We start from the raw sequence: 16,328 nt of genomic DNA, 5'->3' as shown, positions 1-16,328 counted from the left end.
TTGAATGTTTTTGTATTTTCTTCAGGACATTTTTCTGAATGTTTTTGGTATTTTCTGGTATGCAAGAGAGCCTGATGCTCTATATAGCTTAGGTATAAAACCGTTTTAGGTGCATGCTGTTGATTGGATCTACAAGCAGTTCTCCTTCTGATGTAGCCAACTGATATGCCCCGGACCCAAACACAGCAGTGACAACATATGGGCCTAGCCAGTTTGATTCAAACTTGCCCTGATGTTCTCTATTTGGTTGGTTGCAAGGATTCTCTCGTAGAACAAGATCACCTACCTCAAATGTACAAGGTCTAACTCGGTGATTGTAGCTTCTACTCATGCACTGCTGATAGGCTTTGAGATGGTTGTATGCAACTTGTCGCTTCTCATCAAGTAACTCTAAGTCCTAAAGATGGGACACTCTATATGCTTCATCGTCTATCAGAGTATGCAAGGAAACCCGTAATGATGGTATTTCGACTTCAATAGGCAAGATAGCTTCTGCACCATAGACCAATGAATAAGGAGTTGCACCTGTAGGGGTTCGAATGCTAGTTCGATATGCCCATAGCACTGGATTTAGTTGAACATGCCAATCACGGCCGGCATCATTGACTATCTTCTTAAGGATTCTTAATATGTTCTTATTTGATGCTTCGGCCTGACCATTGCCTTGTGGGTAATAGGGGGTGGAAAAGCGATGTTGGATATGAAACTTCTCACAAAGTTCACGGACATCCTGATTTTTGAAAGGAAGACCATTATCTGTGACGATGGACATGGGTACACCATACTGGCAGATGATGTAGTTGAGGATGAATGAGGCGATCTGCTTGTCGGTGACTAGGGTAAGTGGAACAGCTTCGATCCACTTTGTGAAATATTCGGTGGCGGTAATAATGAATTTATGTTCGTTGGATGAAGATGGATGAATCTTACCCCCAAGGTCAAGGCCCCATTGACAGAAAGGCCATGGTGTTGTGATTGGTTGCAGTTCTTGAGCTGGTGCATGTATCAGGTCACCATGAACTTGACATTTCTTGCATTTTCTGACAAAGTAGTAGGAATCCTTTTCCATAGATGGCCAGTAGTATCCATTGCGCAGGAGTTTCTTGGCTAGTGACGGACCACTTGAATGAGTCCCGCAAATTCCTTCATGTACTTCTTCCAAAGCCTTTGTTATCTCATCTTGTTCTAGACATCGAAGGAGAGTACCATCAAGACCGCGTCGGTATAGGGTTTCAGCAATAATGGTATATCGAGCAGTTTGGCGAATGAAGGTTTTTCGTTGGTTATTTGATTGGTTGGGAGGAAGGGTGTGATCGCGGAGATAGGTGTAGAACTCACTGTACCATGGGGATTCAGAACTGACAAGGCAACATATCATTTCGGATTCGAGGATATCATAAGTGGGAATCCAAAGTTGTTCTACCAAGAACTCATAGCGTGTTGAATTCTGTGGAAGATCTAGGAGAGATGCGATGGTAGCCATAGCGTCAGCAGCTCGATTCTGATCTCTTGGTATCTTCTCAAAAGTGATAGTAGTAAATGATGTCTTTAGAGTGTCCACCATTTGCTTATATGGCATGATTTTATCATCTTTGGTCTGATATTCATCTGTTGCTTGTCGAATGACTAGTTGGGAATCACCATATACTTGCAGTTCTTGTAATTTCCATTGTATGGCTAACCTGAGTCTAGTGATCAAGGCCTCATACTCGGCTATATTGTTTGTGCATGGAAATGTGAGCCTGTAGGACTTTAGGATGCTATCACCTTGAGGTGTGATAAACAGAATGCCTGCCCCCAAGCCGTGCCTAGTGTATGAACCATCAAAATATAGTTTCCATGGTTGTGCTGTTGTGATCATGAATATCTCCTCATCTGGAAAATTGGAAATAAGAGGATGATCGCCTGTGAGTGGTGCATTAGCCAACTGATCTGCAATAACCTGCCCTTTGATAGCTTTACAATCTACATACTCGATGTCAAATTCACTTAGAATCATCACCCATTTGGCCAAGCGACCTATCAATGCTACTTTGCTGAGTAAATACTTGAGTGGATCAATCTTTGCAATGAGTTGTACTTTGTGTGTTAAAAGATAGTGCCTCAGTTTAGTAGCTGCTAAGATTACTGCTAAGCAAGCTCGCTCAATAGGTGTGTAATTGAGTTCATAGCCCACCAGTGTGCGAGAGATGTAGTATACAGCACACTCTTTACCTTCTGCATTATGTTGTGCCAGTAGTACACCCAATGTTGTACTTGTTGCTGAGATATAGAGTAATAATGGTCTACTTGGATCTGGTGGCATCAGCAATGGTGGATTCATAAGATAGTCTTTAAGCATTTGAAATGCTTGCTGGCATCAGGCATCCCACTAAAAACAGATATTCTTGTGTAGCAAGTGTGTAAATCGGTGACACTTATCAGCCAATTGTGTGATGAATCTTCGAATGGATTGAAGGCGTCCTTGTAATGTCCTTAGCTGACTGATATTCTTTGGTGGTGGCATGTCCATGATTGCCTTAACTTTTGCTGGATCAACCTCAATGCCTTTACTTGATACAATGTATCCTAGAAGCTTCCCGGAGGTCACTCCAAAGACACATTTCTTGGGGTTGAGTCAAACATGGTATTGTTCCAGTCTATCAAAGATTTTATCTAAGACGTGGAGATGTCCTTCTCTGGTGAGTGATTTTGCTAGTAAGTCATCCACATAATCTTCCATCATGGTGTGCATCATGTCATGGAAGAAGGTGGTCATTGCTCTCTGATAGGTTGCTCCTGCATTCTTGAGACCGAAAGGCATTACATTCCAGCAATATGTGCCCCATGGACAGGTGAAGGCTGTCTTATGCTGATCTTCTGGTGCGATCTTTATCTGATTGTATCCTAAAAAGCCATCCATGAGTGAAAGCATGGCATGTCCTACTGTCAAATCCACTATGATGTCAATTTTTGGAAGGGGGAAGTCATCCTTAGGACATGCCTTATTCAGATCTCTGAAGTCAGTACAAATGTAGATGCCCCCTTTTGGTTTGCCGACAGGCACAATATTGGAGATCCACTCTGCATAATCAATTGGTCTAATGAAACCAACATCTTGGAGTTTCTTGAGTTCTGTTTTGACTAGTACTGCAATCTGAGGATGCATCTTCCGAAGCTTTTGCTTGACAGGTTTGGCTCCTTTTGCTACAGTGAGGTGATGCATGACTAAATCAGGATCAAGCCTAGGCATGTCTGCATATGACCATGCGAAGTTGATCTGACACTTCTGGAAGAACTCTATAAATTTAGGATGTTCCTCTGGAGTGAGAAGAGATGCCAGATGTATGATATGAGGATTGTCAGGAGTCCCCACATTGTACTCTTTGGTTTCCTCGATGAGAATTGTTGATCATTCCTATTGTGTACTATCAGGTAGAATGTCAAACCCTTCATCCTCAGGCGCCTCAGAGAGGTTTTCACCATTGGATACGCTCTTTCTTTTTACTTTTGTCGGATCAAACAGTGCCACAGTGTGGTTTTCACTGGAAGATCCATGTTTTATTGTTATATTTTTGCAGCTGAAAGGTTTGGCATCTGCCCCAAAGTATGTTGCGCTATTAAGTTCAATGGCGAATCCAGCTTTGTGATCCCCGCTTGGTAGGTTATCCCTTAATTCCAAAAAGTCAATGATAGCCTCATTGTTTTGGAAGAAGTCAAGACATGGGGGAGTTGGTTGGTTCCATTTGATGAGTTCAGGGTGGACAATGGGCATTACTACATCAACCAAGTTAAGTTCGTTAGAGGTATCAGTGAGGGTTAAGATGTTATGGTGAAGGTCGTTGATGGTACTTTCCCTGTCAAAATCAGGCATAGGATGAGACGTAGGGTCTGTGGAAGACGTTTCTAGTTCAGGAACCCAAGTGGTCTTTATCTGTGCTTCTCTGTAAATAGGGATGTCTTTGCGTGGTGGAGGTGGTGATGTGTCTTCCTCATCTGAAGTGTTAAGCTGTACAAAATCAAATTCCCACTCATGTGAGTCGGTCTCTGAATCACTTTCCAGCATCTGATTACTATACCATACTGGGATGTCCTTTGAGTTAAATACTGCAGGTGTGATTGGTTGATGTACCTTTGTAATGATCGGTGCTATAGGGCGGTTGATGGAGATTAAAGAATCTGATACGAGAAGTATTGGTAGTATTGATGCAGTGGTTTCTGCTGGAACTGCTGGTGCCATAGATGTTGTTGCGGGTTCTGATACAGTTGCTGCTGTTAATGGTACTGCTAATGGGAGTACTGGTTCGATTGGTGGAATGATTGGTATTAGAGATAGTTGTGTTGGGGTTGTGAGCCTCAGTGGGGCAGTTGGGATGGTGCTTGAGGGTGCTTTGATTATGAAAGGCGTCCGCTTTGCAATAGGTGGACAAAATGGTTTGCTGGGTTTTCCTTTGAACTTGAGTTTAGGAAAGATCTCTTTTTCAAAGCCTAGGCCTATATTACCTTTGGGCTTGAATTCTGGTAGTAGAGGTTCATGTCATCCTTGTTTGCAATATCCCAAGGCACTCTGACCATCATACCCCATTCGTTGCATAATGAGGAGACCTTTGCCATACTGTTCTGTAGGAAGTGTAACTCGCGGTATGTCAATGGTGATGGGATCCTTATAGATCCATTCCGCCAGGTCCTCATCTTGTGTTTCTTCTTCTTGACTCTTTCCAAGAATGAAAGGCGTCAAAGCACATGCTGGTATGTTTAGTGGTTGCTGGAGTACCTACTGTGGTTTACCATGAGTTCTAGGAGAAGTGGGCATTTTTCCTACACAAAAGAGTTGACTCAAGTTGTATTCCCCAGGACCCTCCTCTGCAATCTTCATCTTAAGCTTTTCTTGCTTGGGTATAGTGGTGTTTAAATGGGCAAGAGAGGCGGGACTGATATATGATGTGGAAGAAATGGCTTCTCTATTATTAGGAACGGTAATCTCTAGTTGATGGTTGATATTATGGCAATATGCAAAGGGGTTTGCATCACCCAGGATTGTGATCTCTACACCATTATGTGGGAACTTGATACATTGATGGTAGGTAGATGGAACAGCTTGCATGGCATGTATCCAAGGTCTTCCTAATAATAGATTGTATGGTAGAGGAAGGTCCAGAACCTGACAAATGATGTGCTTTACCACGGGGCCCACTCGGATTGGTAGTACCATAGCTCCTTTGGATGAACGCTCCGCATCGTCATAGGCTTTGATTGTGATCTTTTGATGAGGATCCACTGATTCTACTGCATATCCCAATGCGATGACCAACTGTAGTGTGCAAATATTCAGGCCGGCTCCATTATCAATCAAGACTCGCTTGATCCTATGCTGGTTAATGAATCCTTCGATGTGGAGTGAGGCATTATGAGGTTGTTGGAAGGAAGAGTTGTCACTTTCAGAAAAAGTGAGACAAGGTGATGACTTGAGACTTCCAACCATGGCTTGAAATTGGTTTGTATTCAGATTTGTCGGGACTGACACCTCTTGGAGTGCTTGATCCAAGATAGTTTTATGAGAGGGCGATAGGCGCAAAAGCTCTAAAATGGATATAAACGCAGGGGTTTTGTCTAATTGTTCCACAAGATTGTACTGCTTTGGGATGGAGATGGTGCCTTGTGGAGCTGCCTTGATGGTAACTTTTCCGCGACGTGTAACAACATTGCAATTCGAGTTGGGATTTTTGAAGGTTATGGTTGCAACTTTTTCATTGGCATCATACAGATGATTGACAGTGTAATTATACGCAGCTTGCGTATAATCAGTGGTATCAGGACCTTGTCTCGAAGTGGAAGGACCCCTTTGATCTTGGGATGGAAGTGGATTTTTGAACATCAGATGATCATTATTTGTTGTTTTTGGGTCATGTCCTTCAATTTCAATTTCTCCTCGATCAATAAGATCCTGAATGAGATCTTTCAATCGGTGACAATTACTTGTCTTGTGTCCTCTTCCTTGATGGAATTCACAGTGTTCAGTATCTCTCCACCATGTCGGTTTGACCTGAGGCTCATAGTTTGATAGTTTAGGTAAAGTGACCAAATTTTGAGAAATGAGTTGTCGCAATACTGTTTCAATGGGTTCCCCTAAGGGAGTGTATGTGCATTTCTATTTTTGCTGACGAGGTCTAGGTTCATCATGAGATGTGATGCGACTTTGATTAGAAGGAACATTTATGTTGTTTTGAGGTGGAGGATTTTTTCCTGCAAACCGAACCACAAGTTGTGCATTTTGGATAGTCTGAGCATCTACAACCCCATCATTGACGACATTCTTGTTTTTATTCCAGAAGCTTGGTTTATCGCTGTTGAAGCATGGGCGAGGACCATCTTTTGGTTCATTAAAGATTTTGATGAGTCCCTTCTTGATAAGTTCCCTTTCACATTTCAAACCCTTGGTGATCATATCATTAAAAGAGTCTGTGTCTTTGACATCCAGGTGAAATTCCATTTCTTCGTTTAAGTTGGAAATGAATATTTCCACTAGTTCTCGTTTAGGTAACTGAAGAGAATGTCTGCTAGACATTTGATGCCATCGTTGCAGGAATACTGAGAATTGTTCACTTGGTTTTTGTTTGGTGTTGCACAGATCAGCCATGGTGATGTCGCGTTCAATGTTATGAGAGTAATGAGCTAGGAACTTCTGGATGAGTTCCTTAAATGTTCTAATGCCACCTGGTAGTCGGGAAAACCATGATGTGGTTGTTCCTTCCAAGCTCTGGGGAAAAAGGTGCATGAGGTAGGTGTCTTCATATGCCACTTCAAGACAAGCGGAATGAAATTCTCGGACATGATCGCGGGGATCCCCCTTTCCTCTGTATTTTTCAAATTTGGGTGTTTCGAATCCTCGAGGAAATGGTGGCATGTAAAGATTCCTATCAAAAGGGTAGGGACAGATGTCATTGAGTGAGAATTGGTTAGTCTTGACACCACTATGAAGTTGTTGGGCGAGATTCTCGACTTGTTGCCGCAACATCTCCATTTCATTTGGAGGAGGAGGTGGTGGGTTACCTCGATGAATGTTATATCTGATGGGATCTCTACCTCTTTCTTCTTCATGGTGACTTTGTCTTTCTGATGCTTGTCTTAATTGGGCAAGATCAAAGTTTGATGGGAGTTTTGCTCCTTCTCAAGTGAGTCTTAAGAAGTGAGCATCCGCATTGCTCCTGAGTATTTCGTCAAACAATTTGTTAAAGAGAGGGTTATGCTGAGCCCTTTCTATCGTTGCAGAAGTGGGAGTACTTGGGTTTTCGTCATCTGCATTTCCTCCAAGTGCTTCTTGAAATTCATTGAGATTTTCCTCTTCTTCTTCTTCCCTTTCCATTTCTCGTTGCCTGGACTGTGATCGGGTTTGAGCCATTTTATTTTATAATCTTTTTGTTGAAGTTTGAGTGAAAATGATGATGAGTTTTGTGATGAAATGAGAAATTGATGATTTGGTGGATTGTGTCGCATGTGTATCTCTAGCACTTTTTAAGGTGGATGTAACCAAAATTCTTTCTTTGACTTGCTTGCTTGTTTGATAAGATTTGATGGGGTAAGGTGCAGAGAAATCTGAGATGTGTTACAGATTGGACTACCTAGTAATGAGAGGATTCACTCATGAACTAGTTTTAACCTGCGTAGATGTGTCTCTTAGGATGAGCTTATCCTAGATGTAGAAACAATCTAAAAAGTGATGTGAAGTGTTTGATTTCAAGCAATATCTAAAAGAGAACTTGGAACAATAACCTCTTAATGTTTTGAGAGTTGGGACGGATTGATGATGAAGTGATGATGTATGAGTGAGATGATGGATGAAGATGTTTTGAATTTTCAATAAAAACTTTGTGTTACAAATGGGACAAACTCTATCTCTTCCCTTTCGGGTGTTGGTGGTATTTCTCGAGCTGTGTTGTAGGTGATATAGATGTTTGGGAAGAAGTTTGGATTAATCTTTCCTCCTTGATTTTTGTGATAACTCAGAGCTCTAATTTGCATAAAAGCTCTTCGGTTCAATGATTCTGAATCAAATTCGTTTGTTTTGCCTTGAAGGTAGAGACGCATACGATGTAGAAAGACTCTATGTGAGACCAAGATTTGTCGATTGATATAGAAGAACTTCCTTCTTTTGATTAAAGCCTTTGAGCTTAATGGTCTTCTTTTCAAGTTGATATTCTGATGACACTTCTTCTTTCGCAAGATGTGAAGAATGGTCATAAAGTTTTTGACTCTTTGTTTGCACTTTGTTTTTGATGTTTTTGGTTGTTTTGGTTGGATGAATACTTTATTTTTGGGAAGTGATTTTCTGATTTTTCTTTGACAAGAAAACAAAGCAAGCACACAAACACAAGAATGTTGCCTCAAAGGCACAAATGAGTGTGGGTCTAGATTAACCCAATCCTTGGACTTGTATATGACCCTTCCTTTAGATGTATTTTAAGGTGTATTTCCAAAGTCTGAAGTCGGCTCAATTTGCACTAGGTCTTTAAAACGAACACACTTCAAACACTTTTTATCCCTAAGGTCAAATGGTCAGTTGTGATAAATTTAGCCCACATCTTGATATTTCTTCGACTTTGGTACTACATACCTTATGAATCCCGCCATGGCAGGTAAGGATGTGATATACTAAGTCTTGCACGAGCATAACAAATAGATGATCCCTATGATGGGGGAGTCACCACTTTCATCAAGCCACAAGTGACTTTTCAAAAAGCTATGTTTCTACTCAAGGAAATATGTATGGTGAGTATCTTGGGAGCAAAACCATCTATGCTCTTGCACTAAATTATATCGCAAATATTCTCAATCAATAGAACATGTGGGCTACTACTTAAAGGTGTTTAGTCATGTTCGATGTTTTTGGACATAAGTTCATTCTGCAGTGACTCACTTAAGAGCCTTGTAACTGGTGGTGGGGCCCATTTGTCCTTTCGGCCAGTTACACTGTAGGAACAGCTATACCCAAGGCTACAGCTTTCGCTCTCACCTGATTTCTATAGCGGCTCAAAGGATTTACCGCGTGAGGTCGTTCCCAAGAGTGATGTGTCTCTTGGCAGGGCTCTCTTAAAAAGATAAAATTTTGAGTGTTACTAACACTTTTCTCTTGCACCTAGGACCAAGAAAGCCAAGGGAGAGGATAGTGTGTGTTAGAGGTAGGACCACTCGACCGACTTTTTGCACAAGCATGCCAAACACGAAATTCACTTGTTCTTTTTAATCCATCATTTACAAATGTGATCTAACTATTTGGAGATGTTGCTCCAACAGCCATGGTGTTCGTTTTAACTTCAAAGGCAATGTGTTTTGTAATCTAGAATTCGAAAATCCTGGTCAACTTAATGAAAAACACGTTTTGCTTGAAGTAAATCGCTTGCAAGAATAGAAACAAGTGGATTGTAAGTTTTTAATTTTGCACCAAAATTTGAAGTGTGGCTTGTAAATTCTTTAGTTTTGATGCAAGAAAAGAAACTTTGTGTGTTGATTTTAAGCACCAAAATAAGGATGAATCCTAACTAGAAAGCAATACAATTTTGTGTTTTTCAAGTTTTTAAGCATCAAAGGACAAATTTGTGATTTTTATGGTGAGTTTTTAACCTGCATGAACAAAAACATGTTAGTAAAATCGATGTTCAAGGGGGGCTTCCACAAGCCTAAAATTTTCCATGTTTGTGGTTACAAGGCGATTCAGACGACATTCTGTTGCAATAGCGCTAGTCTGCGTTTTAACAGAAGCGCTATTTCACACAGAAGCGCTGAAATAACAAAACTGGCAGAGAGTCAAAAGCGCTAAAAGATCATAAGTAGCACTAGAAGAAGAACAGAAGCGCTAGAATAGTGGCAAAAGCGCTGAAACTTTTACAATAGCCCTAAAAGAAAAAGTGCCAATAGCGCTAGAACGTGTTCAATAGCGCTAAAGCGCAACCTGTGTGACACTTTCAACAATCAAACATGTTAGTTAGAAAAAAAACATCAGAAGGTTGCGTGTTCGATTCACGTCGGGTTCACCAAATGATGCCCTCCTAAATGGCACAAGGTTAGTGAATGATCAACAACACAAAAAGACACAAAATTGTTAGATTGTCAGTGTTAGTCAATCAAAAACTAATCTAAAAAGGCATACCAAGAGAGATGCTAAAAACATGCTAATATATCTAACTAAAGAAGTAAAGATAACGAGGCATCCCCAAATGCCTCTTAGCATGGTTTTGGTTCCTTTCTCCCTTGTTCCTCTCCTCTCCAAGTTCCAAAATAGTGTAGCTCTCAGCAGCTTTTTGCACTATGGATGCTTATGGAGGATTGAGATTGTAATATTGTGCTTTGAGTATGAAATGAGAAGCTAATGCTATGCTATTGACGCTAAAATGATATATTTTAACCAAAATAACAAGGTATTAGATGATTATGCTAAAAATGCTCTCTAAAATGTCTATAGCTTAGATGCATACCAGTTTTTTAGGATCCGGAGTATGAAGAAATGGGCTCTATTTATAGGGAAAATGGAGCAATGGATGGTTGAGATTGAAAGATTCAATCAAGGGTTGAGTTTGAAAGTTGGGGATCCATGTGCACAATTAGCACCAATGAAATGGTGACAAGTGTCAACATAGGGTTGCATTGAGAAAAGGGGTTGGAGGCATTAAAGGCCTGAGAAGACCTCATGCTTATCTAAAGGCTAAGGGTCAAGTCTAAATTAAGCTTACCCACTGGATTAAGAGTTAATCCAAGGATAAACCTTTGTGCAAATGTTTAAGAGATAATCATGGTCAAAGAATTAATGGCCTAATGAGACCTTTGGGTTGGGTAGAGGTTGAGTCAAAACAAATGTTTTAACCATGTGGGAGAGTTTGAGTTAACCATTAATGGTTATTGGAGACTTTGGGGATTAAGTGGTTGAAGGTTGAAAGCCTTTAAAGGTTATCAAAGACTTTGAGTCATTTAGTGGTTGAAGACTTGAAGCCTTTAATGGTTATCAAAGACTTCGAGGTTTTGAGAAGTGACTTCCCTTTGCTTAGGGATGTGACAAAGTTTAGAGGATGGATTAGGCTAATTTGGAAGGGTTTAGAAGAATCTAGAAGGGGATTAGATTTTGCAAGTGGATTTGGTGGGTGAGGGAAAATAGGATTTTATTAAAATAAAAATTCATTTATTTCAGTAAATGAGTGCAAGTTGCATTTGTAGGAATATGCAAGTGGGTTGGGGATAATGATTTAAATAAATGTTTTATTTAATTTATTTAAAAGAGAAAAAGGGGATTTTAATTAAATAAATAGATTTTATTTATTTAATTGATTGTGAATTTGTTTTAATGAATTAATTAAAATAAATTGAATAATTTATTTAATTAATAGAAGAATGTTTAGGGATGAATTAATTAAATATTAATTTAATTAATTGATGGCTAGTGGATTTTTAATCAAATAAATAGCGAATATTTATTTAATTAAGCTGGACAAATTTATGTGACTACAAGTAGCAACATCCAAAAGGTGTTTGAAACAAAAAATAAACGAGATATGTGTTTTCCATGAATGATAATTGAAACTATTTAATTTGATTTTCGGAATTAAAGTCGACATGATAGCAAAATAATGAACAATTTACGATTAGTATTGAGAATTTTTATTTTTTTTTACCTCCTTTAATTATAAAAAAAAACGAAAATGAACCTCCTTGATTAAACTTGAATCAAACTTGAATAATAACTTTTAAAAATAACATTTTTTCTAAAAAAAAGACTCTTTATCAAAAAGTGTTATTTTCAAATCTTTAATAACAAATTTAAATTTTTTTTTTTTTAAATTATTTAAGCAAACTTTATATAAAAAAAATTAAAATCTTAATAATAACAAAATAAAACTATTTAAATTAAAAACTTTATATATTTTAAAACTTTATATATTAAAAAAATTTATTAAAAAAAACTTATAAACTTTTTAAAATAAAGTAAACTAAACTAAACTTCACTTTTAAAGAAACTAAACTTTTATAAACTTTAAAGTATACAAAAAAAAATACAGAATTGACAGCGGAAATGAATTAACAAATGTATGAAATGAATTATGAAGGAGATGCTACAGAGATGACAGAGGTTAGAAAAACTACAAAAAAAAATACAGAATTGACAGCGGAAACAAAGGACAATTCAGATGAGGATAATTATTGTTGGCAACAGAGTCAAAATAGTGACTTGAAGAGTAACGAAGGAAAGAGATTAGTACACAAAACAATAGTTGGAGCAAAAGCTTGAAATAAGTAACAAAGGCTGAGCGAAGTAGAGAGAATCAAAAAGAAAGCTTGGGTTTATAATAACAATACATGTATTGGCTGCAATAATAAATGTGAGGATGAGAGGAGAAGTTACAATCTTTTGTTTAAAGAAGCTACAAAGACGTTGAAGATTGCAAAGACGAAATGATAATATATATCAAGAAAATGTAGAAACATTTTTTTTTAGCTGCTAAAAATAATATTAAAGAAGCAAATAATATGAGATTTAGTGCAAAAGTACATTATTGATGAATCGTATTTGGAAACCCTGCAGAGAAAGGTTAGAACACTATAGATTAAGCAGATAGAAACTTTGAAAAAAAACCTGCAAGCGAATCAAAGATGCAATTTAATAATGTGAAATGTTCTGGTGGCAAGCCTTCCAAAACTGATAAATATAAATTATAAAATGCAGGAAAAGAGGTTAGATATGGAGTTTTGGCGGCAAGCCTTCCAAAACCACAACTTTAAACCAGAAAGAAGAAACTTTGGCAGCAAGCCTTCCAAAGCTTATCTTAAAAATAAACTAGAATCTCTGAAGATTAAACCTGCATGCAAACTTGTTAACAAGTTTGAAAAAAAAAATTTAAAACTGAAACCAAAACCTGCACAATATAAAATATTAAAAAAAGAACTTCTTCTCCTCTCAAGAATGCCTCCAACAAGGTGAACTCCATAGAATGGTAACCTTCATCAATCTCAACTTGAAACAAGGATTAGAAACTTGCTCTGATACCATGAAAGGAAATACAAGAGCAAGGAAAGAAAAACAAAATCCAAGTAAGTTTATTGATGAAGTAAATGTTACCAAGAGAAATCCAGAAACTTTGGAGCAATCACCCAAATGTAAAGAAGGAGGCACAAGAACTTTTGAAAGGGGAAAAGCAAAGAAAAACCACTTGTGATATTATGAACGAGCCAATGCCTAAAATGAGAGAGAGAGAGAGAGAGAGAGAGATATAGAAAGAGGCTCTTTTACAGTAACATCATTAAGAAGAAATGAGAGAGGAGACATATCTTAAATAGAGATGAGGAGAGGAGTTACAAAGTAACTCCCAAATCTATGAATGCCACCATTCATAAAATGTGTGTGTCATATGTCCACATCCTCTTAAAGAGGAAATCTAATATTCCTTAATAAAGGAAAATAAAACAAATGACTTGTCCTCACACATGTACTAGAGGACAAATTACATGTAGGGATTCCAAAAGAATATCCCAAATTAAATATAAATAAACCTAAGCCAAGTAAAGATTAAATATTCTAACAACAGTTGATATTATTTGTACTCTTAGACACTGAGATTATGATGAGATATACAAGCTCTTGATTTGATTTCATCGTACTTGTGTTGATTGATTATGAGATGTCTTTCTATATGCTTTATTTTATATGTATGCATATCTTTTCAGTATGGGTGTATGTAATGGAGATGAATATGGATGTTTGTTTGTTTTTTGTTTCTTTTTCATATGCAAATAAATGATAAAAATGAGTAACTAGTAATGCAAATGTTTATTTTCATGCAATAATATGAATGCAAATAAATATATAATGAAATGTATAGATCTATATAAGATACTCATGTATGTAGCTAACATCTCAATACACAAGTACTCGATCGGAGAAATGATGATGAAAAAGGGTACCACTTGGCTGAGAAATGATGATTGCTTCATACTCTCATTCAAAAGATAAAGAGATCATTGTTATCATGCTGAAATCACTTGAAATGCATAAAATTTAGAATCAATGCAACTTAAACTTAGTCATTGGATTTTCTATGTTTAATTATTATCATTGAGCCTTTTACAAACACAGCTGGCAAAACAGAGTTCCTTCCTTTTTATATGCAACTATTGATCATCTTGTCTGCAATGACCCTTTTATCGTTCATATCCTTGAACAGATTACGCATTTAAAGAAATTCCCTCAAAACAGACAAAGAAATGACTCCAACCTCCTTGTAGCATACAAATAAGCGGAGTCGAGGTATGTGTGGCGATTTCACCTTGATGTGAAGGCACTAATCAGATAAACCTAGCTTATGAGATGTTTCCAGATCATCAGAATCACTCCTACAAGCGGAAAACAAAGAAAATTAGTATGCCCCCAATCCTTGCTCCTCTTAGTCAAGATAGACTTCCTCGAGTTACTCGGAGGGAATAATAATCAAAAACCAATTTAAAAGATAGCACACAAAGAAAAATGTCAATCATATCTCAAACAGTTTAATGATTGTTTTCAGTAGTCTTGTTTTGCTTGTTTACTTAGTGATAAAACTCGGCGATAGTGTGGAGATAGGTGACTGACTCAAGATGGATGACGTGGTACTACTGATAGAAAGATGACTTGGTTAAACTACTTAGGACATTTAAATTGATCAATCAATTACCCTAAGACTAGGAAATTGATCGGTTTCAAGCCATGGGGGTTCCAAATGAACCTGGATGTGACAAAAGCGACTAAAAGATATGTACACGCTAAAGCGAAGATGAAGGAAAGAAGGAATGAAAACAAGAAGTGTCAAATTTTGTGTTGATAGATGGAGCATTGTAAGTATAAGAGTTGCTTGTTTACCAGGTTTTCACCTTCTTGGCAAAGATCCTTTCCTTTTTTTTTACTACCAAGGTGTCTGTTTACCAAGTTTTCACCAAGGCATTTGATTTTTTTTTCTTTTTTTCTTTTTCTTTTTTTCTTTTTGTTTTTTCTTTTTGTTTTTTCTTTTTTTTCTTTTTTTTTCTTTTTTTTTTCTTTTCTTTTTTTGTTTTTTTTTCAGGACTTTTATAGTTTGTACAGGTTGCTGGAGCGGAGAATACTAAGTGAAGAATTTATTCAAGTGGATGGTGTTGATCAGTTCACAGAGTTGTTCTCCTTCCGATGATGAGAGTTGATAAGCACCAAACCCAAAGACTACACTAACAATGTAGGGACCTAGCTAGTTGGGTTCAAACTTCCCTTTGTTGTCTTGAAACTGTTGATTTTTTGGATTCTCTCTCAAAACAAGGTCACCAACCTGAAATTCTCTTTGTTGAACTTTCTTGTTATAACTTCTAGACATTCTATTTGGTAAGCTCTCAGATGATCAAACGCCACTTGTCACCGTTCATCCAACAACTCGATCTCTTGCAATCTAGATATTTTGTAGTCTTCATCAGTAATTAAGACCTTGCAAAGAAACTCTCAAAGAAGGTATTTCCACCTCAATAGGCAAGATTCCTTCAGATCCATACACCAAAGCAAAAGGTGTAGCCCCAGTAGGTGTTCTGATACTTTTTCTATAAGCCCATACTACAGGATTGAGCTGCAGATGCCAATCCTTTCCAGATTTGTTTACCGTTCTATGCAAGATAGTCAACAGATTTTTGTTAGATGGTTTAGCTTGTCCATTACCTTGAGGGTAGTATATGGATGACCAGTGCTGTTTGATTTTGAACTTTTCACAAAGCTCATCTATATCTTTTTTTTGAACTACCCTCCATTGTCAGTCACAATTGAAGAAGGTATTTTGTACCTGCAGATGATATAGTTAAGGATGAACATTGCCACTTGTTTGCCAGTTGCTTTGATTAGCGGAACCACTTCAACCCACTTAGTGAAGTACTCAATGGCAGCTATGATAAACTTGTGGGTAAGTGCACCAAGATGGTGAACAGAAAAGTGGCCACATGCAAAAAAATGAAATTTTTCATAACCCGTGCGTGTTCTGGAAATTCAAAAACGTGCTAGGCTTGGTAGCCAAAAACAATTAAAAATAAAAAGTTCTCAAAACCCGTACGGATTTTTGAGGAACATTATATTAATAATAAAAAAATCAAAATTTCCTCAAAACCCGTACGGGTTTTGAGAAACATCATATTTTATAGTAAAAAATCAAAGTTCTCAAAACCCGTACTGGTTTTGAGGAAAATTTATATTTTATAATAAAAAATCAAAAGTTCCTCAAAACCCGTACTGGTTTTGAGGAACATTATATTTTATAATTAAAAATGAAAAGTTCCTCAAAACCCGTACATTATACTTTTTAGTAACCTACGGGTTATGCAAAACTTTTTTG

Source organism: Cryptomeria japonica, chromosome 6 (assembly GCF_030272615.1).
Source record: "Cryptomeria japonica chromosome 6, Sugi_1.0, whole genome shotgun sequence".
Taxonomy (NCBI): Eukaryota; Viridiplantae; Streptophyta; class Pinopsida; order Cupressales; family Cupressaceae; genus Cryptomeria; species Cryptomeria japonica.
Note: the sequence above shows the minus strand (reverse complement) of the source record.